At 49.9% G+C, this 13808-nt stretch overlaps 1 protein-coding gene across 1 annotated transcript in view; it reads right to left on the bottom strand.

Moving 5' to 3' along the window:
- Positions 1-8808, bottom strand: part of LOC140409644 (apolipoprotein L2-like) — a 306256-nt gene extending 297448 nt beyond the window's left edge. The window contains exon 1 of the mRNA XM_072497980.1: positions 8732-8808. The gene's annotated coding sequence lies outside the window, so the exon portion shown is untranslated. The remainder of the gene's footprint in view (positions 1-8731) is intronic.
- Positions 8809-13808: the final 5000 nt, after the last annotated feature.

The raw sequence follows: 13808 nt of genomic DNA, 5'->3' as shown, positions 1-13808 counted from the left end.
TGTCCGTGCGGCAGTGCGCAATGTCCCTCTCGAACTGTGCAATGTCCCTCTCGGACTGTGCAATGTCCCTCTGGCACTGTCCCCTGGCACTGCAATTTCACTCTGGTACTGTGTAATGTCCCTCTGACACTGTGCAATGTCCCTCTGGCATTGTGCAATATCCCTCTGGGACTGCAATGTCTCGCTGGCACTGTGCAATGTCCCTCTGGGACTGTGTATTGTCCCTCTGGCACTGTGCAATGTCATTCTGGCACTGCGCAATGTCCCTCTGGGGCTGCGTAATGTCCTTCTAGCACTGTGCAATGTTCCTCTGGCACTGTGCAATGTCCGTCTGGGGCTTGCAATATCCCTCTGGCAGTATGCAGTTTCCTTCTGGCACTTTGCAATGTCCCTCTAGGGCTGTGCCATGTCCCTCTGGCACTGTGTTCTGTCCTTCTGGCACTGTGCAATGTCCCTCTGGCACTGTGCAATGTCCCTCTGGCACTGTGCAATGTCCCTCTGGGGTTGTGCAGTGTCCTTCTGGGACTGTGCAATGTCACTCTGGGACTGTGCATTGCCCTTCTGACACAGTGCAATGTCCCTCCGGCACTGTGCAAAGTCCCTCGGGCACAGTGCAATGTCCCTCTGGCAATGTGCAATATCCCTCTGGAACTGTGTATTGTCCCTCTGGCACTCTGCAATGTCCGTCTGGGGCTTGCAATATCCCTCTGGCACTATGCAGTTTCCATCTGGCACTTTGCAATGTCCCTCTAGGGCTGTGCAATGACCCTCTGGCACTGTGTAATGTCCCTCTGGCACTGTGCAATGTCCCTCTGGGGCTGTACAGTGTCCTTCTGGCACAGTGCAATGTCACTCTGGGACTGTGCATTGCCCTTCTGACACAGTGCAATGTCCCTCCGGCACTGTGCAAAGTCCCTCGGGCACAGTGCAATGTCCCCCTGGCACAGTGCAATGTCCCTCTGGCATTGTGCAATATCCCTCTGGAACTGTGTATTGTCCGTCTGGCACTGTGCAATATCCCTCTGACACTGTGCAATGTCCCTCTGGGACTTCCAATATCCCTCTGGCACTGTGCAATGTCCCTCTGGCACTGTGTATTGTCCCTCTGGCATTGTGCAATGTCCCTCTGGCACTGTGCAATGTCCCTCTGGGACCGTGTAATGTCCGTGTGGCACTGCGCAATGTTCCTCTCAGACTGTGCAATGTCCCTCTGGCACTGTCCCCTGGCACTTCAATTTCCCTCCGGTACTGTGTAATGTCCCTCTGGCACAGTGCAATGTCCCTCTGACATGGTGCAACGTCCCTCGGGCACTGCACAATGGCACTCGGGCACTGCAATGTCGCTTTGCAACTGTGCAATGTCCCTCTGGGACTGTGTAATGTCCCTCTGGCACTGTGCAATGTCATTCGGGCACTGTGCAATGGCCCTCTGGGGCTGTGTAATGTCCTTCTGTCACTGTGCAATGTCCCTCTGGCACTGTGCAATGTCCTTCTGGGGCTTGCAATATCCCTCTGGCACTATGCAGTGTCCTTCTGGCACTGTGCAATGTCCCTCTGGGGCTGTGTAATGTCCTTCTGGCACTGTGAAATGTCCCTCTGGCACTGTGCAATGTCATTCTGGCACTGTGCAATGTCCCTCTGGGGCTGTGTAATGTCCTTCTGGCACTGTGCAATGTCCCTCGGGCACTGTGCAATGTCCTTCTGCGGCTTGCAATATCCCTCTGGCACTATGCAGTGTCCTTCTGGCACTGTGCAATGTCCCTCTGGCACAGTGCAATGTCATTCTGGCACTGTGCAATGTCCCTCTGGCACTGTGCAATGTCCCTCTTGAGCTGTGTAATCTCCCTCTGGGGCTGTGCAATGTCCCTCTGGCACTCTGCAATGTCCCTCTGGAACTGTGTATTGTCCCTCTGGCACTGTGCAATATCCCTCTGACACTGTGCATTGTCCCTCTGGGGCTTCCAATATCCCTCTGGCACTGTGCAATGTCCCTCTGGCACTGTGCATTGTCCCTCTGGCATTGTGCAATGTCGCTCTGGCACTGTGCAAAGTCCCTCTGGCACTGTGCAATGTCCCTCTGGCACTGTGTAAAGTCCCTCTGGCACTGCGCAATGTCCCTCTGGCACTGTGCAGTGTCCCTCTGGCACTGGGAAATGCCATCTGGCACTGTGCAATGTCATTCTGGCACTGTGCAATGTCCCTCTGGCACTGTTCAATGTCCATCTGGCACAGTGCAATGTCATTCTGGCACTGTGCAATGTCCCTCTGGCACTGTGCAATGTCCCTCTTGAGCTGTGTAATCTCCCTCTGGGGCTGTGCAATGTCCCTCTGGCACTCTGCAATGTCCTTCTAGCACTGTACAATGTCCCTCTGGCAGTGTGCAATGTCCCTCTGGGGCTTGCAATATCTCTCTGGCACTGCAATGTCATTCCGGCACTGTGCAATGGCCCTCTCGAGCTGTGCAATCTCCCTCTGGCACTGTGCAATTTCATTCTGGCACTGTTCAATGTCCCTCTGGCACTGTGCAATGTCCCTCTGGCACAGTGCAATGTCATTCTGGCACTGTGCAATGTCCCTTTGGCACAGTGCAATGTCACTCTGACACTGTGCAATGTCCCTCTGGGACCGTGCAATGTCCGTGTGGCACTGCGCAATGTCCCTCTCGAACTGTGTAATGTCCCTCTAGGACTGTGCAATGTCCCTCTGGCACTGTCCCCTGGCACTGCAATTTCCCTCTGGTACTGTGTAATGTCCCTCTGGCACAGTGCAATGTCCCTCTGACATGGTGCAACGTCCCTCGGGCACTGCACAATGTCACTCGGGCACTGCAATGTCGCTTTGGCACTGTGCAATGTCCCTCTGGGACTGTGTAATGTCCCTCTGGCACTGTGCAATGTCATTCTGGCACTGTGCAATGTCCCTCTGGGGCTGTGTAATGTCCTTCTGGCACAGTGCAATGTCCCTCTGGCACTGTGCAATGTCCCTCTGGGACTGTGTAATGTCCCTCTGGCACTGTGCAATGTCATTCTGGCACTGTGCAATGTCCCTCTGGGGCTGTGTAATGTCCTTCTGGCACGGTGTAATGTCCCTCTGGCACTGTGCAATGTCATTCTGGCACTGTGCAATGTCCATCTGGCACTGTGCAATGTCCTTCTGGGGCTTGCAATATCCCTCTGGCACTATGCAGTGTCCTTCTGGCACTTTGCACTGTCCTTCTGGGACTGTGCAATGTCACTCTGGGACTGTGCATTTCCCTTCTGACACAGTGCAATGTCCCACTGGCACTGTGCAATGTCCCTCTGGCATTGTGCAATATCCCTCTGGGACTGTGTATTGTCCCTCTGGTACTGTACAATATTCCTCTGACACTGTGCAATGTCCCTCTGGGGCTTCCAATATCCCTCTGGCACTGTGCAATGTCCCTCTGGCACTGTGTATTGTCCCTCTGGCACTGTGCAATGTCCCTCTGGCACTGTGCAAAGTCCCTCTGGCACTGTGCAATGTCCCTCTGGCACTGTGCAAAGTCCCCCAGGCACTGGGTAATGTCCCTCTGGCACCATGCAATGTCCCTCTGGCACTGTGCAATGTCCCTCTGACACTGTGCAATGTCCCTCTGGCATTGTGCAATATCCCTCTGGGACTGTGTATTGTCCCTCTGGTACTGTGCAATATTCCTCTGACACTGTGCAATGTCCCTCTGGGGCTTCCAATATCCCTCTGGCACTGTGCAATGTCCCTCTGGCACTGTGTATTGTCCCTCTGGCACTGTGCAATGTCCCTCTGGCACTGTGCAAATTCCCCCTGGCACTGGGTAATATCCCTCTGGCACCATGCAATGTCCCTCTGGCACTGTGCAATGTCCCTCTCGGACTGTGCAATGCCCCTCTGGCACTGTTCTCTGGCACTGTGCAATTTCCCTCTGGCACTGTGTAATGTCCCTCTGGCACAGTGCAATGTCCCTCTTCCACTGTGCAACGTACCTTGGGCACTGCACAATGTCACTCGAGCACTGCAATGTCTCGCTGGCACTGTGCAATGTCCCTCTGGGACTCTGTATTGTCCCTCTGGCACTGTGCAATGCCATTCTGGCACTGCGCAATGTCCCTCTGGGGCTGCGTAATGTCCTTCTAGCACTGTGCAATGTTCCTCTGGCACTGTGCAATGTCCGTCTGGGGCTTGAAATATCCCTCTGGAACTATGCAGTTTCCTTCTGGCACTTTGCAATGTCCCTCTAGGGCTGTGCCATGTCCCTCTGGCACTGTGTAATGTCCCTCTGGCACTGTGCAATGTCCCTCTGGCACTGTGCAATGTCCCTCTGGGGCTGTGCAGTGTCCTTCTGGGACTGTGCAATGTCACTCTGGGACTGTGCATTGCCCTTCTGACACAGTGCAATGTCCCTCCGGCACTGTGCAAAGTCCCTCGGGCACAGTGCAATGTCCCTCTGGCAATGTGCAATATCCCTCTGGAACTGTGTATTGTCCCTCTGGCACTCTGCAATGTCCGTCTTGGGCTTGCAATATCCCTCTGGCACTATGCAGTTTCCATCTGGCACTTTGCAATGTCCCTCTAGGGCTGTGCAATGTCCCTCTGGCACTGTGTAATGTCCCTCTGGCACTGTGCAATGTCCCTCTGGCACTGTGCAATGTCCCTCTGGGGCTGTGCAGTGTCCTTCTGGCACATTGCAATGTCACTCTGGGACTGTGCATTGCCCTTCTGACACAGTGCAATGTCCCTCCGGCACTGTGCAAAGTCCCTCGGGCACAGTGCAATGTCCCTCTGGCACAGTGCAATGTCCCTCTGGCATTGTGCAATATCCCTCTGGAACTGTGTATTGTCCCTCTGGCACTGTGCAATATCCCTCTGACACTGTGCACTGTCCATCTGGGGCTTCCAATATCCCTCTGGCACTGTGCAATGTCCCTCTGGCACTGTGTATTGTCCCTCTGGCATTGTGCAATGTCCCTCTGGCACTGTGCAAAGTCCCTCTGGCACTGTGTAAAGTCCCTCTGGCACTGCGCATAGTCCCTCTGGCACTGCGCAATGTCCCTCTGGCACTGTGCAATGTCCCTCTGGCACTGTGCAATGTAGCTCTGGCACTGTACAATATCCCTCTGGCACTGTGCAATATCCCTCTGGGACTGTGTGTTGTCCCTCTGGGACAGTCCACTGTTTCTCCGGCACTGTGCAATGTCCCTCTGGCACTATGCAAAGCCCCTCATGCACTGCGCCATGTCCATTTGGCACTGTGCAATGTCCTTCTGGCACTGTTCAATGTCCCTTTGGGACTGTGCAATGTTTCTCTGGCACTGTGCAATGACCCTCTGGCACTCTGCAATGTCCTCTGGCACTGTGCAATATCCTTCTGGCACTGTGTAAAGTCCCTTTGGGGTTTGCAATATCCCTCGGGCACTGTGCAAATGTCCCTCTCGGACAGTCCAAGTCCCTCTGGCAATGTGCAATGTCCCTCTGGCACTGTGAAATGTCCTCTGGCACTGTGCAATGTCCCCGTGACATGGTGCAGTGTCCCCCTGGCACTGTGCAGTGTCCCTCTGGCACTATGCAGTGTCCCTTTGGCACTGTGCAATGTCCCTCTGCTACTGTGCAATGTCCCTCTGGCACAGTGCAATGTCATTGTGGCACTGTGCAATATCCCTCTGGGGATGTGCAATGTCCCTCTGGCACTGCGCAATAACCCTCTGGCACTGTGCAATGTCCCTCTGGCGCTGTGCAATGTCTCTCTGGCACAGTGCAATGTCCCACTGTCACTGTGCAATATCCCTATGGCACTGTGCAATGTCCCTCTGACACTGTGCAATGTCCCTCTGGCACTGTGCAATGTCCCTTTGGGACTGCAATGGCCCTCTGGGCCTATGCAATGTCCCTTTTGGACAGTGCAACATCCCTCTGGCACTTTGCAGTGTCCTCTGGCATGGTGCAATGTCTCTCTGGCACTGTGCCATGCCACTTTGGGACTGTGCAATGTCCGTCTCGCACTGTGCAATGTCCCTCTGGCACTGTGCAATGTCCCTCTGGCACTGTGCAATGTCCCTCTGGAACTATGCAATGTCCCTCTGGCACTGTGAAATGTCCCTGGGGGACTGTGCAATGTCCCTCTGGCACTGTGCAATGTCCCTTTGGGACTGTGCAATGTCCCTCTGACACTGTGCAATGTCCCTCTGGCACAGTGCAATGTCCCCCTGGGACTGTGCAATGTTGCTCTGGCCCTGTGCAATGTTCCTCTGGGACTGCAATGTCCCTCTGTACCTGTGCAATGTCCCTTTTGGACTGTGCAATATCCCTCTGGCACTTTGCAGTGTCCTCTGTCACTGTGCAATGTCCCTTTGGGACTGTGCAGTGTCCCTCTGGCACTATGCAATGTCCCTCTGGCACTGTGCAATTTCCCTCTGTAACTCTACAATGTCCCTCTGGCACTATGCAATGTCCCTCTGGCACTGTGCAATTTCCCTCTGTAACTGTGCAATGTCCCCCTGGCACTATGCAATGTCCCTCTGGCACTGTGCAATTTCCCTATGGAACTGTACAATGTCTCTCTGGCACAGTGCAATGTCCCTCTGGCACTGTGCAATTTCCCTATGGAACTGTACAATGTCTCTCTGGCACAGTGCAATGTCCCTCTGGCACTGAGCAATTTCCCTATGGAACTGTACAATGTCTCTCTGGCACAGTGCAATGTCCCTCTGGCACTGTGCAATTTCCCTCTGTAACTGTACAATGTCTGTCTGGGACTGTGCACGGTTTTGGGCCGGACTTCATTAACTGGGTTCTGTTGCTGTACCAGGTACTGTCAGTGTGCGGATGAACCTGGTGAGCTCGGACTATTTTAGATTGCACCGGGGGGTGGGGGGGCGAGGCATGGATGCCCCCTCTCCCCACTGTTGTTTGCCTTGGCTATAGAGTCATTGGCAATGGCACTGAGAGTGTCAAAGGGCTGGAAGGGGCTAGTCCGGGGGTTGGGGGGATGGAACACAGGGACTCGGGGGGGGGGGGTCTCGCTAAATGCACACGATCTACTCCTATATATTTCCGACCCGTTAGGGGGGATGGGGAGGTTATGCGTATCTTAGGGGAATTTGGCCGGTTCGCAGGGTACAAATTGAAATTGGTTAAGGGCGAGGTGTTTGTGATCCAGGCAAGGGGGCAGGAGAGGAGACTGGGGCAGCTGCCGTTTACAGTGGTGGGAGTGAGTTTCTGTTATTTGGGTATCCAGGTGGCACGGAGATGGGAGCAATTACATAAATTAAACCTGGGCCGATTAGTGGAACAAATGACGGAGTACTTCCGGAGGTGGGACATGCTCCCCTTGTCACTGGCGGGGAGGGTGGGACATGCTCCCCTTGTCACTGGCGGGGAGGGTACAGACCGTAAAGGTGACGGTTCTCCCAAGATTTTTCAGTGTCTCCCTATTTTTATTCCAAAGACCTTTATTAAGCGGGTGAACAGGGTAATATCTGGGTGTGTGTGGGCGGGTAAAGCCCCTCGAGTAAAGAGTGTTGCTGGAGCAGAGCCGAGGGGAGGGAGAGCTGGCACTGCCGAACTTTAGGGACTTCTACTGGGTGGCGAATGTAGCCATGATTAGGAAGTGGGTAGTGGGGGAGGGGTCGGTGTGGGAGTGGGTGGAGGGGGCATAATGCAAGGGCACATGTTTGGGTGCCCACAGCAGCGCGGCATTCCACTGGGCGCCTGGTGCTGGCCTCCATTTTCGGTGATTCTCCGTCCAATCGCGGTTCGCGATTCCGGGCTGCATGGACGGAGAATCCTGCCTTTAGTCTTTCAAACGGGGAATCCCATCCAACACGTGTTTTGGTCAAGATTCTTGCAGCGAGACTGGAACAGGAGAGAACCAGGCAGGTTTTAAACAAATCGGAGAAAGGAGGGGAGGTGGGGAGAACAAAGCGGGACGTTGCGATCGGGTGGAAATCAAGCAGGAGAAATTAAACGACGAAAGGGTTAGATAGCGCATCGGACAAATGAGGAAAATGAAGATGGGTCTGCAAAAAAAAGCATAATCTTCACAAATCTATGTTTTATTTCAGATTTCTATCATTCACCGTATATCTTGCTGCCCGCAGATTTAATGAGCATTGACAATCGAGCTCCAAATTAAGTAATAAGATCGGTGCTTAGACCGGGAGTGCCAAGACAGAGCAATGAAATGAAGTATCATTGTCAACAATCAGGCACATTGTAACACTAAACGTCCAGGAGCTTGGGCGCGATTCTCCGACCCTCCACCGGGTTCCCGCCACTCCATCACGCCAGAACCCCCGCCCTGCCGGGTAGGGGAGAATCCCGCCCCTTCTGTTCAACCTTATTTTATAGTCATGAGGAATGAGCGGGTGAGCGATAAGACTTGCCCTGCTGGCCGATGAGTAGTCCCGTTCCACCTTTGAACCATATTTTTTCCAAGACGGGATCAGGGGTCACCAGAGCTAGCCACTTGCATGCACTGAATCGCCAATCAGGCTCCATTACAAGTTGCACCGCAGGGACTCACCAAGGCTCCTTTGACGGTACCTTTCACACCCGCGACCAACCCAACTAGGAGGGCGAAAGCCAGCACGAAGGAAGCTGCTGGCTGTTGAGAAAAGCCAAATAGATCGTCCTGTTGTCCCCGCCCAGTCTGATTTCAGGCGATTCCAGATTTGTAGTTTCCCAGTCTCGAAGCTGTCAGGACAACTAAGGGAGGGTAACAATAAAACGCTGTACTTACCTGTCCAGTTACAAAGACTTGAAGATGCTAAACGTGACCTGCACTCGAAACTGACTACCTAATGTTGACGGCTCCCGGCCACCTCTTGGCAGCCCGTGCGATCAAACCTTGGCACACAGTGAGAAGTTTAAATAAATTTGCTGTTCCTATAATCGGACGTGCTCCGCTAATCAGTGAGAACACGACATTCTTACTGGAAGGTCAAGTCACGGCCTCCATTCAAACAGGAATAAACAAATTGCAAGAGTGACGTTCGATTCAATAACAAATAGAAATTAAAATACATTTTAAACAGAGCTGCACAAATGAGCAGGCACACTCGGGGAGGAGAAAAAATATTGATCGCCTCATATTCATTGTGGATTCAAATCTTTATCCGTGTCACAAGTAGGCTTATATTAACACTGGAATGAAGTTACTGTGAAAAGCCCCTAGTCGCCACATTCCGGCGCCTGTTCGGGTACACAGGGGGAGAATTCAGAATGTCCAATTCACCTAACCTGCACATCTTTGGACTGTGGGAGGAAACCGGAGCACCCGGAGGAACCCCACACACACACGGGGAGAACGTGCAGACTCCGCACTGGCAGTGACCCAGCGGGGAATCGAACCTGGGACCCTGCTTCTGTGAAGCAACAGCGCTAACCTTTGAGCTACCGGACTCAATACCCACCTCAATGTACAACGAGGTGAATTCTTTCATCAGGCATTCACTGTAACTAGCTTAGTTGGCAGGGAACATGAGTCAAGGCTACGGTCTTATACCCTGCCCTTGGCCCGTGTTGTCTTTGACTGTGACGCCCCACAGACAGTGTACCAGTGCTACAACTGGTGCAGTGACCAAACCTAAACACAGTCACTCCAGATGAGGTCAAACCATGGCTCTCAATAATTAAAGCATGACTCCACCCCATTCATACTCCAGCCCTCATGTGTCAAGGCCCGATCCCAGTCCCGGGTCGCTGTCCGTGTGGAGTTTGCACATTCTCCCTGTGTCTGCGTGGGTTTCGCCCCCACAACCCAAAGGATGTGCAGGCTAGGTGGATTGGCCACGCTAAATTGCCCCTAATGGAAAAAAAGAATTGGGTACTGTAAGTTTATATTAAAAAATGTTTTAATGAGTCCAGGCCACCATATGACGTCAGACTTGCGCGGCTGCTGAAAATTGGTGGGGGTGGCTGGGGGGTTATATGGAGGTGGTTGTTTCAAACATTCCCCAGCTTGGTCCAATGTTTCAGTTAGTGGTTGAAAGAAAACTATGTAAATTATTCTCTATTAACTGTGTGACCTAGCCAAGAATACAGCTATCTCGGAGTAGGCTATTTATTAACAGCATTATTCAGGGTACATTCAGAAAGAATGTTCCCGATGGTGGGGGAGTCCAGAACTAGGGGTCACAGTTTGAGGATAAGGGTGAGGAGTGAGGTGAGGAGAAATGTCTTCACCCAGAGAGCGGTGAATCTGCGGAATTCACTCCCACAGAAAGTGGCTGGGGCCAAAATGTTGTGTTAATTTCAAGAAGGAATTAGATACAGCTCTTGGGGCTAAAGGCATCAAGGGATATGCGGGGGGGGGGGGGGGGGGCAGGATCAGGGTATTGACCTTGATGATTAGCCATGATCATAATGAATGGCGGAGCGGGCTAGAAGGGCCGAATGGCCTCCTCCTGCTCCTATTTTCTATGTTTCTATGTATCAATTATTCTAAACTACTTTTTATTGACTTTCACTAGATCATGCATTGATTCCTGATCAATATTCGTTGGTGTGTCGTTCCCAGGTGTGGCTTGGTTCTGAAGATTTACATGAAGATTTACAACTACCCATCATCACCAAGGGTGTGGGTTATAGAGTGCAGTTGATGGTACAGTTTTACACTTCATGCACTCAGTAGCTTTCCCTGTATTCCGGTGTACATTACATATCCCCATAGTATTACTGTTTAATCTCAGCCTTCAACCCTGGGAACTAAAGTTAACCGCTCCTTACAGCATAGATTGAAAACTCAGGGTAAACTGTGAGGGAATTATGAGTATCTTTAAACTTCAATTTTAAAATGCTCATGCACGTGTTCAAACCCCTAACACTTCCTATTTCTGTAATCTGCCCCAACCTCACAATCCTCTGAGATATATTCCCTGCCCCTATTCTGGCCTCGTCCGCATCCGCAGTTTTCAACGCTCCACTATGCTGGTCTTGGTGGCATACCTACAGCTGGGTGCTAAAATCCCAAACTTCCTAAAGCTCTCTCCCCCCTCCCTCCCTCCCCCCCCCCCCCTTTTAAAACATTGCTTAAAACTTCACCAAAGACACATCCCAAACTCCTTTAGTGGCTCGATGGTCAGATTTTGTTTGAGAATGTGAGGCTACGTGGGGCATTTTACAATGTCCAAGGTTAAACATAAATACAAGGGGATGCTGTTCTTTTCTAAAGTCTCCAGTCTCTTTCAGCCTGTTGGTATCATTTTTTCTCAGTGTCTCGGCATTCCCCTCCCAGTTTTTTTTACTGCTCTTATTGTTAGTTCCAAGAGACCATTGTGTTCTTGCAGAATCTGTAAGACTTTATGTCCCTTAATTTGATATTCTTTTTGAATTAGTGACATTTAAACGGAGGAAACTGACAGCAGAAGAGATCACAGCTGCTTGAAAACGAAACCTTCTTGCTTCCCTATCCAGCCATTGTGTACAAAGGACCCCTGGTCGAAGCCAAACCTTTGTAATTATTCATTCTTGTGATGTGGGTGTCGCCAGTGCTTACAATTGCGGAAAATTAAGATTAACAAAAGGAAATTGGGATAAAATAAAAACAGGGAGTTGATACTGGCAACTGTCTGAAGAGATTTTGAGGCCTATCAGTGAGAAAGGCAAGTGTTTACCTTTGTGACTAGAGGAAATCAATAGGGTATAGAAGAGGGAATTTCAATGTGGAGAGATAAGGAGATTGACTCGTATCTGCTAAAAGCCAACTCCACAGGGTGGGTAACATCAAAGGGAAAGGATGATATATCCATAGTGTTATGGGTCAGGGTTTAGAGAGCCCCAAAGTGTATCATGGTGTTCACCTGACCCACAACTTTTACTAGGTTGTGGTATGGGGAGCACACGGCCCACTCTACAGGTGTGGTGCAGCAGAAATCGAAAAGTATTTTTTAAAGCAAAACAATGTTTATTCTATGAACTCAAGTTAACCTTTTTAAAACATACAGTGAACATCTTAGCAACGATCAATTCAAATACAACCCCCAAAGAATACAACACTCAGTAATCCTTAAGCTTTCCTTTTAACATCCAGAAGACACAAAAAGAACTTTCAACAGAAGCACATCAGGTTTAAATTCACTACGGAGAACGTTATCACTCTGAATTCACCAAATGATCAAGAGATAGGCTTTACATGACAGAGCGTACAACATTACACATTCTTTGGCTGGCTGCAGCTCCAACACTAAAACGAAATCAAAAAAACAGACAAGCTTTTCTCAAAGTGAAACCAAAAGCTGACAGACAGCCCAGCTCCACCAACACTCTGACACCACTGCAATAACATGAGCAGACAAACATTTATTAAAGTGACATCCTCATGACACCTCCCCCCAAGAAAATAAAACCCATCAACTTCAAGATGGTTTCATTTTTCACCTTTCCACTTTCCTTTAAGAAATGCACACAGTAAATATACTTTTTTGTTTCAAAAAACAACACCCGCAAACAGGTATAATAAATAATATAGTCCATTTTTTTTGTTCTTCGTCCTCCAACTGGAATCCTTCTTGATTGACAGTCTCTTTGGACGAGAAGGTATCTGCACGATCCGTCCATTTTTCTATGCCTCGGCATTTCTCTTTAAAGTCAGATACTTTAGCTCAATCTGATCACAGAGTCCCTTGTAATTCTCCAACACAGGAGCATTGGTTATCACAGCTTTCAGGCCGTCAAATGCCTGTTGAAACTCCGCTGTCCACTGAAATTTTCAATGTTTCTTCAGCAAGTCTATCAGTGGAGCAACTACGCTACAAATGGTTTGCACAAATGTTCGATCAAATCCACTCATGCCAAGAAATGGCATTATTTCCCTTTGTGGTGAGGGTATTGTAAATTCCCCAATAACTTTTGGTTTCGACATCCCGTGGGACCATTTGACCCTGTCCTGTATGGCCAAGGAAAGTGACTTGGGCTTTTCCAAATTCACTTTTGGCTAGGTTTACCACCAGACCCTCCTCCTGATGTCGATCGAATAACTCCATCAGATGTTTTAAATGTTCTGTCCATGTCTGACTGAAAATTACCAGATCGTCGATGTGTACCGCACAATTGGGTAATCCTGAAACAACTTTGTTAGTTAACCGTTGAAATGTGGCTGGGGCATTTTTCATGCCAAATGGCATAACTTTGAATTGGTATATACCACCTGGAGTCACAAAAGCTGAAATCTCCTTCGCCCTTTTGGATAAAGGTACCTGCCAGTAACCTTTAAGTAAATCCAGTTTGGAAATAAAAGCTGATTGTCCCACTTTCTCAATGCAATCCTCCAAACGTGGGATAGGATAAGAGTCCGTTCTTGTAACTGGATTAACCTTTCTATAGTCCACACACAACCATTGGGTACCATCTGGTTTTGGTACCATCACTATGGGTGAGCTCCATTGGCTGCAACCCACTTCAATTATGCCATTTTTAAGCGTACTCTCAATCTCTTTGTTAGTCTGTGCCAATTTTAAAGGGTTAAGTCTATATGGTTGTTGTTTGATTGGAACAGCATTTCCCACATCTACATCATGTATAGTCATTTTAGTACTTCCCAATTTATCTCTACAAACTTGCCCATGTGATATCAATAACCCTTTCAGGTCAGTTCGTTTTTCCTCTGGAAATTAAATTAACAATTTATCCCAATTTTTAAGAACATCCTCATTTTCCAATTTAAGTTGAGGTATGTCAAATTCCAAGTCATCTGGATTTGGTTCGTTACTTTGAGTTTTCCTTATTCCCAAATGACCTCCCACTGGTACCTCATGTGCAACTCGCAACACCTCCTTTCTATACCCTACCGGCAATACTACTTGATGAACTTCTGCCCA

This window comes from Scyliorhinus torazame, chromosome 3 (assembly GCF_047496885.1).
Source record: "Scyliorhinus torazame isolate Kashiwa2021f chromosome 3, sScyTor2.1, whole genome shotgun sequence".
Classification (NCBI taxonomy): domain Eukaryota; kingdom Metazoa; phylum Chordata; class Chondrichthyes; order Carcharhiniformes; family Scyliorhinidae; genus Scyliorhinus; species Scyliorhinus torazame.
The sequence above is the reverse complement of the archived record's forward strand: the minus strand, read 5'-3'. Positions and strand labels throughout refer to the sequence as shown.